The sequence below is a fragment of the Dendrobates tinctorius genome, unplaced genomic scaffold (genome assembly GCF_039654945.1).
Source record: "Dendrobates tinctorius isolate UK_male_01 unplaced genomic scaffold, ASM3965494v1 ptg000072l, whole genome shotgun sequence".
Taxonomy (NCBI): domain Eukaryota; kingdom Metazoa; phylum Chordata; class Amphibia; order Anura; family Dendrobatidae; genus Dendrobates; species Dendrobates tinctorius.
In genome coordinates, this window is record NW_027361740.1 from 1,409,807 (window position 1) to 1,422,750 (window position 12,944).

The following is a 12,944-nucleotide window of genomic DNA, read 5'->3' on the forward strand; positions in this document are numbered from 1 at the left end:
AGATGCACAGACAGAGCTGCAAGGGGGCAGATGCACAGACAGAGCTGCAAGGGGGCAGATGCACAGACAGAGCTGCAAGGGGGCAGAGGCACAGACAGAGCTGCAAGGGGGCAGATGCACAGACAGAGAGGACACAAGGAAAGACACAGCAGGGAAGGAAGCCACAGACAAGGAGAAAGGGAGACTAAGGTAGGACAGAGTACAGACAAGGTACTGAGACCAAGACTCAAGGGCCAGGATATTCAGCCTCCTGGCAGGCAGACAAGGTACAAAGCAAGACAAGAAGTATTCCTCCAGAGAAGGAGGAAATACACAGGACAGGGCCTGGCTTCCTCAGCAGCAAGATACTAACTGAGATTAGACATTGCACAGGCAATGTTTCAGTGGGTGTGGCGGAACTAAATAGTCAAGGGATCTAGGTGATTGGTCAGGGACAGATTAGACAGGTGCACCCTGACTGCATAAGAACCAGAGAGTTCTGGCGCCGCCCGCCTATACACACATAGCCAGGAAACATACAGAAGAGCAGAGGCACAGAGCACAGTGCTGGCAATAGACAGAATTCACTGCATGACCCGGATCAGTGAGTAAGTTGATGTGCGGGGGATGGGAGGCCATGCAGTGACGCCAGCAGGGTTGTTACAATACCAATAATACCATAAAAAGGGACAAATAAAAACACAACACCATGACAGGACTAAATATTACTACAACATAGTGACCGAATAATTCCACCTTATTGATTATTAATAAAATCACAGTGCTAACACTAGTATTTTCACCATACAGTGAATTTACAGGGAAAGATATGTGTGTACAGTGCAGGTAACGCCATATATTCACTAGTGACATCGCCAATTGATGTAATACTGTACATTTTCTCTTTTTTAGTTCATCTGCTACAGACCAATGTGACTTCTTACAGCCAGAACTCGTCTCTGCAAACTATAACACATACATCTATAGCTGATCACTTTTAGAACAACCTCCCCATCTTTTCCCCCACTTGTTCTAAAGATGTCCCCCCACATCTTTTCCCATGTACAGTAGTAATGTCTATTTCCCCTTTGTGTCCCATACAATAGAACTGCCCCTATCTTGGCACCCATACAGTAGCATTGTCCATCTTTTATTCCCCCACACAGGTGTGACATCCCTCTTTGTGGCCACAATATAATGGTGAGGTTCCTCTATTTGACCCCCACACTTTAACAATGTCCCTCATGTGTTCTCATATATTAACGATTCCCCAATATAGTAATAATGTCCACCTTTATGGCCCCTATAGATTAATAATGTCTCCCTATGTGGCACCTATATACTAATAATATATCCCAATTCTGGTCTCATATATTAACAATGTCCCCTATGTGGCCCCCATGAAGTCATAATGTCCCCCATATTTTAGTAATGTTCCCCCAATTCTGGCCCCCTATACATTAGTATTTCCCCATGGTCTGTGCCAACAGTTCTGTACCATTGAGTAAATCACAATAATCTAATCTCTTATAATCTAATCTCTTACTTGTCCCTACTCCCACGCAGTGTATCTCTGTCTTCCTCCATTTCCCAGTTTGCTCCCTGCTCCACACATACTTCACAGTCGCAGATATATCAGCATAGCACACTGATACCACTTTGTAGGAGGCCTAATGATGTCACACCGGCGTCATGTTGGAAGCCGCAACTGATGCATTTGTGCCAAAGTGCTTTGCAGCAGCAGGCCTCTCATTGGCCATGGATGTAAAGTAAGTTTGGGGCAGGGAGCCATTGATTCTCTGCTCTGAGCTAGTTTTCAGCTGTAGGTGCATCCTCTAACGGTCCTCCAGTTGATAATAGTGCTGACCTCAATAGGACCCCTAACCCACTGACCTGTTCCGACAGACACGAGACTGAGACAGGGGTTATATTCAACAGGTCCGTTTTTATTGGCCCCCTCTCTGACAACCACCGAAATTCATCACAAGAATTTCATAGTTCTTTTGTTCACAGACCCGGGTACCTTCACTTCTTATTTTTTCCGTTGTGGCGTCCTTTGTCTCTCTTCCCACTGTGGCTGCCCTAGGCACATACACCACAGCTCTTCACCATTCAAAGTACACCGTCCACTTGGTACCCCCAGACCGTCTCCGTCTGCAGCTACTGTCCTTTGGGCAACCCCCCGTGACCGGCTCAACTGTCAGTTTCTCTCTGAAGGCTTTTTACCGTCTTTCTCTCTACGACAGATCCTCCTATCTAGTGAGCTCCCCTGGCTGACTGTAACTTCCAGAACCTTTCCTCAGCCTTTATACTCCCAGTCCTGGTAGCTCCGCCCACTATCACCTGACAGTTACCTTGACCAATGGCAGTTACACAGTCACTCTCCTACTTTCCCCACTGCCCTCTAATGGTAAAACTGCAACACGGCACCCCTTTCTCTTCATCTCAGCGCCCCTGTACCTACAATGCGCTTTCCCACTGCCTTTCACCACAGGCAGACCTTTCGGTCAGTTTAACCTCCCCACATATGCAGACTGATCAATAATTATAAATTGATTAGTGGGTATCCAAAGCTAGGTCAGCCTGTGAAAACAGGCTAATAAGCAAACAAGCAGATGATCGGTGGTCATTTACTGCCCCCAGTTGGCCCGTGTAAATGGATCCTAAACTTTCATGTGCTCCCGTGTAATGCTCTGTATAGTGCCATGTTACATAGCTGCTCTTATCTATGAGCTGAGCAATGCTTCTGGGGAAGAATCTCTTTGTAATAGGGAGTCTGAAGTGGAACAGATAAAACAAGAGAGAAAAAAATCATATGGAGGAGCATTAGGTCCATGTAAGGTGTTTGGTGCCTTATTATGGCCTCATACATCTCAGGATTTATATAGTGTCATAATATGTCTCTGTCTAATGTTTATGAAATAACTGCCCATTTATGAAATGTATCAAGAGATGGAGTAATTGTGACGAAAAAGTGGTGTCACTTCTTTTGTAAGATATGGGTACAGATTGCGACAGGTTTTGCTGAATGGATTTTCTGAAACAATAACTTCAGAGCAAAGGTTGCAGCTGTAGACAGAAATTGCAGGTATCACTGCCTTCCACCAATCCAAGGCCATTTAGTCTGTTGACATTTATCCGTGTATGAAGTTTTGCTATTGTAAGCTTTTCTCTTCACATTTTAACATGTTTGACAGGTAGTAATTTAGAAATATATATTAATATATGAAGTGTAAACCCTATTGTATTTCTCTACAGTTCTTTATAAACCACATTCACTGTAAAAATGCAGGTGATAAGGAATCTGAGAAGGTTAGTTAATGATTTACATAACCTGGAAGTAAATTATCACGTTATAAAAAGACGAGCTTCACAGTCTTCCCATTTTCATTTGTATGAGAATATTTGTAGGAGAATTAGTAAACTATGAAGGCTTTTAGAGAAAGTTAGCGAGAGACGATTAGTAGGAGAGTGGATTATCAAAAAGGATGATAAAGACCCCAATAATGAGAGTGGGAATGTCACAGGACAGAAAATGCAGAAGCCAGTTTGCAAATAGATCTTGTAAGTGGTGGGATTGGCCTGTCTTGTAATATACATCTGCCACTTGCAAGGAGAAAGGGTGGACATTTCTGACAGTGAGGGTCCTGAGGATGACCTGAAAAGCATGTTTTGATGAAAGAAGCAAGCCAAAACCTTCACCTTGTCTATTATCTGTTCTAGGGGTATGAAAAAAATAAAGTCTATCATACAAGAGCACTGTGGAGGAGGTGGTGTCTGACTTCTTGATCGAGACTTCAATGAAAGCCAGAAGGTTAAAAGAGTTTTAAAGGAAAAAGTGAATGTAGGGGAATTTGTCACTACTGACCAGGAATTCCGGAGGGCACAATTAAAGGAGACAGGAGAAGCCATGCAGTCAGTACTAATGAGATTAGCTAGGTTTGTGTATACAGCAGAAAAAGAGCTACAATTACTAGTATAAGGTGGGTCAGAATTAGGGGAAATATATCATGTTATAGGTGAAGGAGAATAGAGAAAGTGAGCAGTTGGTTCAGTGATTTGTGACAGCGTTTCTTGTTTTTCATGATGGGAGAGGATGGATTTGAGGGTTTTCAGTATGAGAGAAGGGTGTGTGAGCTATATATGTGACAGGGTAGAAGAGAGGGACTGATTTGGATAGAAAACACAGTAAGTATAAAATTGCGATAAAGTTGAAAGAAAACAACAGCTGAAATAGCACAAGTGAACTAAATTGCAGCACAAGTGAACTAAAAATATTTTTGTTAGAATATTTTGCATGGCTTTCATATCTTCTGCCCTATCAAACTGCTTTTCACTTTGCCAAATATGGAAAATAGAGAAGCTCACGCCCCCCTGCACTCATGCCTTTACCTTAGCCAGATCTAAATTTGTAGAAAAAATTGTGCTAAAAATGAAGTCTAATATAACTCCTCAAACAATTAATCATCTGATTTTAAAAAGAACCTGTTGAGTAATTAAACTCTATTAACCTGCAAATATGGGGTTAATTTGCATGTTAATAGAGTTCTGACCCTGCCTGGTGCCCACACTTAGAGCTTCATTGCTAAGAGGAAATTAACTTTATTCCCACAGTAGTGTTAGGGTTGGGTGGCGCTAGCGTGGTTTCACTGCTCTGGGAATAGAAAGAGGTAGCTGTAACTGTGCCTCCGGCATTAACTGATAGCAGGTCCTGATGCTTTCTATTTTTAATTGTCATTTTTTGCTGTGTTCTCACTTATGTGAATGCATCAGGAAGGGTTCATCCAATAGGAAGGGCTCATCCATTATGAAGGAGAGAGAGTCATCTATGCCATAGTATGCAGCATGTTATATGTAGCAGTCCTTTGGCACTTTGCAGTCACGTTTTGCATACTTAGTATTGCAAAGATGAGTATATAAAATGTGTTCTTTTATTTTTATTTCAAATAAAGGAATCTGTGTCTTTCTTTCAATTCTGTCAATTTTATTCTGGCTGTGTCTTTTTTACAATCTAACTGTGGGTTAGTAATTGGGGTGTCTTATAGATGCCTCTACATTACTAACCTGTGAGCTTGATATCAGCGGCCATAAAACATAAACCCCATAACCATTACCCCACTTGCCACCACAACAGTGCAAGTGGGAAGAGCCAGGCAAAATGCCAGAATTGGCGCATCTAATAGATGTGCCTTTTCTGGGGCAGCTGTGGGCTGCTATTTTAAAATTACTTATTAAAATAATTTAAAAAAAAGACATGGGGCCCCTCTGTTGTTGATAACCAGCCATAATAAAGCTGACAGCTGAGTGTTGCAGCCTACAGCTGTCAGTTTTGTCTGTGCTGTTTATCAAAAATAGAGACAGCACCTCATTTTTTTAAATTTATGTATAGCGCAGGCAATGGCTGATGAATACTCCCATCAGCGATACCTGCTCTCACTGTTATTAGCAACAGCAGGCTTAGGCTGATGGAAGTAGTACTCTCTCATCGGCCAATGCCTGTGACTGGAGGTAACCTTTTTACCACTGGTCACAGCTGCTGGCTCATGCTGTCATCTAACAGCGTGGGAATCACAGCAATCTGACCGGCGGTAAAATGATCTTACCGTTGATCAGGGCCGCCGGTGTTTCTTGCTCTGTCATACAGATGATAGTGTGAGAAACATCCAATGTCTGGGTTGCTGAACCCGAACAGTAACACAGACTTCCTGGAGAAGTCAGTGTTCGATGTCCATGCTCAAATACTAGGTGTTCGGTGCTTTACTGTTTGAGTTGGCCCATGTTTATGCAACACCATTAACTAAAAGAGGCACAAGTAACCAAACAAGCCCATGAAGACCAAGGAAATCTCTAAACAAGTCAGAGACAAAGATGTTGAGAAGCAAAAGGGTTGGGTTACAAAAAAATTTCCCAATCTCTGATGGTCCCCTGGTAAATCTATTACCATCAAATGGAAAGAATATGGTATCACAACAAACCTGCCAAGAGAGGGCCACCCAACAAAACTCTCAGCCTGGGCAAGGAGGGCATTAATCAGAGAGGCAGCACAGAGATCAAAGGTAACCCTGAAGGAGATGTAGAGTTTCCAAGCAGAAATTGGAGTATCTGTCCATATGACCACAATAATCCGTACATGGGGGGCTGTTTGGGGAATGGAATATGCAGGAATTCATATTGAGCAGACCTAAGCTCAGACTATTGAATCAAAATAAATGACAAGTACCTTGTGACAACTAGGATACATGCCCACGATCAGGAAGAGCTCACCTGCGCTGCATCCAAAACACTGCGTTCTACATTAGAAGCACAGTAGATAGTAATTATAGAAATCCCAAGCTCACTCTGCTTCTATTTAACACTGCGTAAACTTACTTATGGTGCAGGTTTAAGAACCAAACCGCAGATAATTCCTGATTGGGAGGACGTAGCCTTAAAAAAAATGCTATATCTGCGGGGAAGTAAATATTTTATTTGTTACATTTCCGTAATTAAAGTGTGCAATTTGTATTTTTTTTCTGTCTCTCTATGGAGACAGCAGAAGTATAGCTTTTTTTTATTTTGCAGGACAAATTGTAGAATGTAAAGGGGTTTTCCCAAGAACAAAATTAATTTTAACGTTGATTTTACTCAATAGATTTTTGGGATAACAATAATAATTTCCACAATTGAATGTGTTTAAATGTTAAATTAAAAAAAATGTTCCTGTGCTGTGATAATCTTACAAATGTTCCCCTGCTGTGTATTATATAATGGCTGTGTCTGACCGTGCAGGAATATGGTCTGATCACACCACAGACCATGTTCCTGTATGGTGAGACACAGCCATTACATAATACACAGCAGGGGAACATTTGTAAGATTATCACAGCACAGGAACATTTTTTTTAAACACATCCAATTGTGTAAATTATTATTATTCTAAGATCTATTGATTAAAATCAAGTTTGTTTTTGGGAAAACTCCTTTAATCATAAAGGCAGGAGGCTGGAATACAAATTATTACTCAGTTACATAAGCTGAAGCGCATGTGCTGCTGATCAGTATAACTATGTAGGTATGTGCGCACGATCAGTAACGTTTTGGACACAACATATTTTCGCTACTGCCAAAAAGCTGTGTTCTACATAAAACACATGTTTTGGACCTTTGCGGATTTACCGCATCTAATGACAGTCTATTGTGTAAAATACATGGAGGAGACGAAGCATCTCTGCTACAGAAATGTATATTCTGCGGGTCGGAAACTCGCACCGCACGTAAAGTTACACAGCGCTAAAAAATAGCACAGTGGATATGGGACTCCTATAACTCCTATTCACTGAGCTTGTGATATAGAGTGCAGCGTTTTGGTATCAGTGAAAATATGCTATGTCCAAAATGCTATTATTCAAGATTGTGGGCACGTACTCTATGGGAAGTACAGAAAAAGCTAAGTGATCGCTGTATCATTAAATAGATTGCAGGAAAGCAGATGATATATGTCACACTCCATTGAATTGCCCAGCAATACAGACAGAACAAAAACTTGTCCTGCATCTGCATTGAATGGAGAAATAAATAAAATCAAAATGCACAAAACAGGATCAGTAGGCTATTATAACCATTATAACCTGTGAAAAGGGACTCTATTTATTTTTTCCACAAAATCAAGGTTTTTCTACATTTAATTCTCCTAGCACTGGACCAGTTTTTTCCTGTCTGTATTACTAAACAGTGTTAGGGCAGACCTAATTATGCTCTATCAATGAATAATTTGGTTATGAATCCTGATTCTCATATTTGTCCTGTGACAGCATTACCAGACAGGCTGTGATGCTTGCAGTATTAATCAGAGGTTCGGTGATCTCTGCTAGATAAGATTTGCAGCTGTCATGGTCAGTGCCACACCTGCTCTTGATTGCGTAGGCACAACCTATGCCATGCAAACCTTAGTGAGACCCATACCGATCAATAGCCCTCTTCCTGCCTACAAAAAAGCCCTCGGCAGTTATTCCTTTTGTACTATTATTTATGTCCCCACTTTATCTGTCAGCCGCTCCCTACAATGCTTGATAGACTCATTCATGACTCTTACCTTTATACTTTAGATGTTACTCAACTTTACCAAACATTCTACATACAGTATACATTGTAACTAATTAATGATTTTCTAACTTAGACATGCTGTAAGGAATGTTAAAATAGCTTTGTAATACTTGGCTTCTAGGCATGTTTGTTGAGTAACGAAAAAAAAAAGCTAATAACACCTGCTGATATGTACAGGCTAAAATTGCATGTAATACAGTATAGTATCTGAGCGAACGTGCTCAGTGATACTCGGTTATCACTCGAGTATCACGGTGCTCGAATGAAGTCGCTACTCTAAAAATAATGGGCAATGCACTATGTAAAACTCAAATCCCCACCCCGCATTTTTGGCACCTGCCGTAGCCACCTTGGTTGTGGCATTACTGTGATTGGCTGGCCATGTGACATCATCAGGCAATTCTAAATCCATGTCCCAGCACAACATGCAGAAGTCCCTACTCCAAGCTTGGAAAGAAAGAGAAAGTTTGCAGCCAAGCATTCACAGGCCCAAATGCTAAATGGACACATTTCCAGACTACTTGCTGTGGCAATATTGCCATTTCGGCTCATGGACACTGAGGATTTCCACCTACTTAAGGCGGCAGCGGTTCACCAGTAGAGTTGAGCGAAACGGGTCGAAAAAATTCAAAAGTCACCGACTTTTGGCAAAGTCGGGTTTCATGAAACGAAACCCGACCCTAGGATGAGGTCGGCCACGAGATCGGCGACTTACGCGCCAAAGTCACGTTTCAAAAGTTTGTTTTGCGCTCTTTTTCAGCCAATCAGGATCCACGGACACTGTGGGCAACGTGATGACCTAGGCACGGGTCACCACCATCTTTCAGAAGGGCATGCAAGTGATTGGCTTGCTTTGGTGGGCGTCACAGGGGGTATAAAAGGGCGTGCACGCCGACCGCCATCTTACTTCTGCCGATCTTAGTATAGGGAGAGGTTGCTGCTGATTCTGTAGGGAGAGCGTTAGGCAGGGAAGAAGACAAAAAAACTGCTTCTGCTGCTAGCGATTTGGCCTGCACAACACACAAGTCACTGTGTGTGCAGTGCAAGGGGAGGCTATATTGTGGTGTATCAGTGGTGTTGGTTGTTGGGCTGCCTTTTAAGGCTTCCTGACACGCTGGCATTGCTGTTTACCCACTGCTCTGCAAACTGCTTTTTTAAAAGCAATCCAATCTCCCTTATCCTCTAGTCACTTTTGTCACAGCTGTGCCATCGAGCGTGTTACATAGCGCTCAGATATCAGTGGGCCTCACACAATCCACAAGTGTCCAGTGTCCAAAAGTGTATGCAGAGATTCAAAATCTCCATTATACTCTCGTCACTTTGGTCACAGGCAGCTGTGCCATCGAGCGTGTCACATAGCGCTCAGATATCAGTGGGCCTCACACAATCTACAAGTGTCCAGTGTCCAAAAGTGTACGCAGAGATTTAAAATCTCCATTATCCTCTCGTCACTTTGGTCACAGGCAGCTGTGCCATCGAGCGTGTCACATAGCGCTCAGATATCAGTGGGCCTCACACAATCCACAAGTGTCCAGTGTCCAAAAGTGTACGCAGAGATTCAAAATCTCCATTATCCTCTCGTCACTTTGGTCACAGGCAGCTGTGCCATCGAGCGTGTCACATAGCGCTCAGATATCAGTGGGCCTCACACAATCTACAAGTGTCCAGTGTCCAAAAGTGTACGCAGAGATTCAAAATCTCCATTATCCTCTCGTCACTTTGGTCACAGGCAGCTGTGCCATCGAGCGTGTCACATAGCGCTCAGATATCAGTGGGCCTCACGCAATCTACAAGTGTCCAGTGTCCAAAAGTGTACGCAGAGATTCAAAATCTCCATTATCCTCTCGTCACTTTGGTCACAGGCAGCTGTGCCATCGAGCGTGTCACATAGCACTCAGATATCAGTGGGCCTCACACAATCTACAAGTGTCCAGTGTCCAAAAGTGTACTCAGAGATTCAAAATCTCCATTATCCTCTCGTCACTTTGGTCACAGGCAGCTGTGCCATCGAGCGTGTCACATAGCGCTCAGATATCAGTGGGCCTCACACAATCCACAAGTGTCCAGTGTCCAAAAGTGTACGCAGAGATTCAAAATCTCCATTATCCTCTCGGAACTTTGGTCACAGGCAGCTGTGCCATCGAGCGTGTCACATAGCACTCAGATATCAGTGGGCCTCACACAATCTACAAGTGTCCAGTGTCCAAAAGTGTACTCAGAGATTCAAAATCTCCATTATCCTCTCGTCACTTTGGTCACAGGCAGCTGTGCCATCGAGCGTGTCACATAGCGCTCAGATATCAGTGGGCCTCACAAAATCTACAAGTATCCAGTGTCCAAAAGTGTACGCAGAGATTCAAAATCTCCATTATCCTCTCGTCACTTTGGTCACAGGCAGCTGTGCCATCGAGCGTGTCACATAGCGCTCAGATATCAGTGGGCCTCACGCAATCTACAAGTGTCCAGTGTCCAAAAGTGTACGCAGAGATTCAAAATCTCCATTATCCTCTCGTCACTTTGGTCACAGGCAGCTGTGCCATCGAGCGTGTCACATAGCACTCAGATATCAGTGGGCCTCACACAATCTACAAGTGTCCAGTGTCCAAAAGTGTACTCAGAGATTCAAAATCTCCGTTATCCTCTCGTCACTTTGGTCACAGGCAGCTGTGCCATCGAGCGTGTCACATAGCGCTCAGATATCAGTGGGCCTCACACAATCTACAAGTGTCCAGTGTCCAAAAGTGTACGCAGAGATTCAAAATCTCCATTATCCTCTCGTCACTTTGGTCACAGGCAGCTGTGCCATCGAGCGTGTCACATAGCGCTCAGATATCAGTGGGCCTCACACAATCCACAAGTGTCCAGTGTCCAAAAGTGTACGCAGAGATTCAAAATCTCCATTATCCTCTCGTAACTTTGGTCACAGGCAGCTGTGCCATCGAGCGTGTCACATAGCACTCAGATATCAGTGGGCCTCACACAATCTACAAGTGTCCAGTGTCCAAAAGTGTACGCAGAGATTCAAAATCTCCATTATCCTCTCGTCACTTTGGTCACAGGCAGCTGTGCCATCGAGCGTGTCACATAGCGCTCAGATATCAGTGGGCCTCACACAATCTACAAGTGTCCAGTGTCCAAAAGTGTACGCAGAGATTCAAAATCTCCATTATCCTCTCGTCACTTTGGTCACAGGCAGCTGTGCCATCGAGCGTGTCACATAGCGCTCAGATATCAGTGGGCCTCACACAATCCACAAGTGTCCAGTGTCCAAAAGTGTACGCAGAGATTCAAAATCTCCATTATCCTCTCGTCACTTTGGTCACAGGCAGCTGTGCCATCGAGCGTGTCACATAGCACTCAGATATCAGTGGGCCTCACACAATCTACAAGTGTCCAGTGTCCAAAAGTGTACGCGGAGATTCAAAATCTCCATTATCCTCTCGTCACTTTGGTCACAGGCAGCTGTGCCATCGAGCGTGTCACATAGCGCTCAGATATCAGTGGGCCTCACACAATCTACAAGTGTCCAGTGTCCAAAAGTGTACGCAGAGATTCAAAATCTCCATTATCCTCTCGTCACTTTGGTCACAGGCAGCTGTGCCATCGAGCGTGTCACATAGCACTCAGATATCAGTGGGCCTCACACAATCTACAAGTGTCCAGTGTCCAAAAGTGTACGCAGAGATTCAAAATCTCCATTATCCTCTCGTCACTTTGGTCACAGGCAGCTGTGCCATCGAGCGTGTCACATAGCGCTCAGATATCAGTGGGCCTCACACAATCCACAAGTGTCCAGTGTCCAAAAGTGTACGCAGAGATTCAAAATTTCCATTATCCTCTCGTCACTTTGGTCACAGGCAGCTGTGCCATCGAGCGTGTCACATAGCGCTCAGATATCAGTGGGCCTCACACACTCTACAAGTGTCCAGTGTCCAAAAGTGTACGCAGAGATTCAAAATCTCCATTATCCTCTCGTCACTTTGGTCACAGGCAGCTGTGCCATCGAGCGTGTCACATAGCGCTCAGATACCAGTGGGCATCACACAATCTACAAGTGTCCAGTGTCCAAAAGTGTACGCAGAGATTCAAAATCTCCATTATCCTCTCGTCACTTTGGTCAAAGGCAGCTGTGCCATCGAGCGTGTCACATAGCGCTCAGATATCAGTGGGCCTCACACAATCCACAAGTGTCCAGTGTCCAAAAGTGTACGCAGAGATTCAAAATCTCCATTATCCTCTCGTCACTTTGGTCACAGGCAGCTGTGCCATCAAGCGTGTCACATAGCACTCAGATATCAGTGGGCCTCACACAATCTACAAGTGTCCAGTGTCCAAAAGTGTACGCAGAGATTCAAAATCTCCATTATCCTCTCGTCACTTTGGTCACAGGCAGCTGTGCCATCGAGCGTGTCACATAGCGCTCAGATATCAGTGGGCCTCACACAATCTACAAGTGTCCAGTGTCCAAAAGTGTACGCAGAGATTCAAAATCTCCATTATCCTCTCGTCACTTTGGTCACAGGCAGCTGTGCCATCGAGCGTGTCACATAGCGCTCAGATATCAGTGGGCCTCACACAATCTACAAGTGTCCAGTGTCCAAAAGTGTACGCAGAGATTCAAAATCTCCATTATCCTCTCGTCACTTTGGTCACAGGCAGCTGTGCCATCGAGCGTGTCACATAGCACTCAGATATCAGTGGGCCTCACACAATCTACAAGTGTCCAGTGTCCAAAAGTGTACGCAGAGATTCAAAATCTCCATTATCCTCTCGTCACTTTGGTCACAGGCAGCTGTGCCATCGAGCGTGTCACATAGCGCTCAGATATCAGTGGGCCTCACACAATCCACAAGTGTCCAGTGTCCAAAAGTGTACGCAGAGAT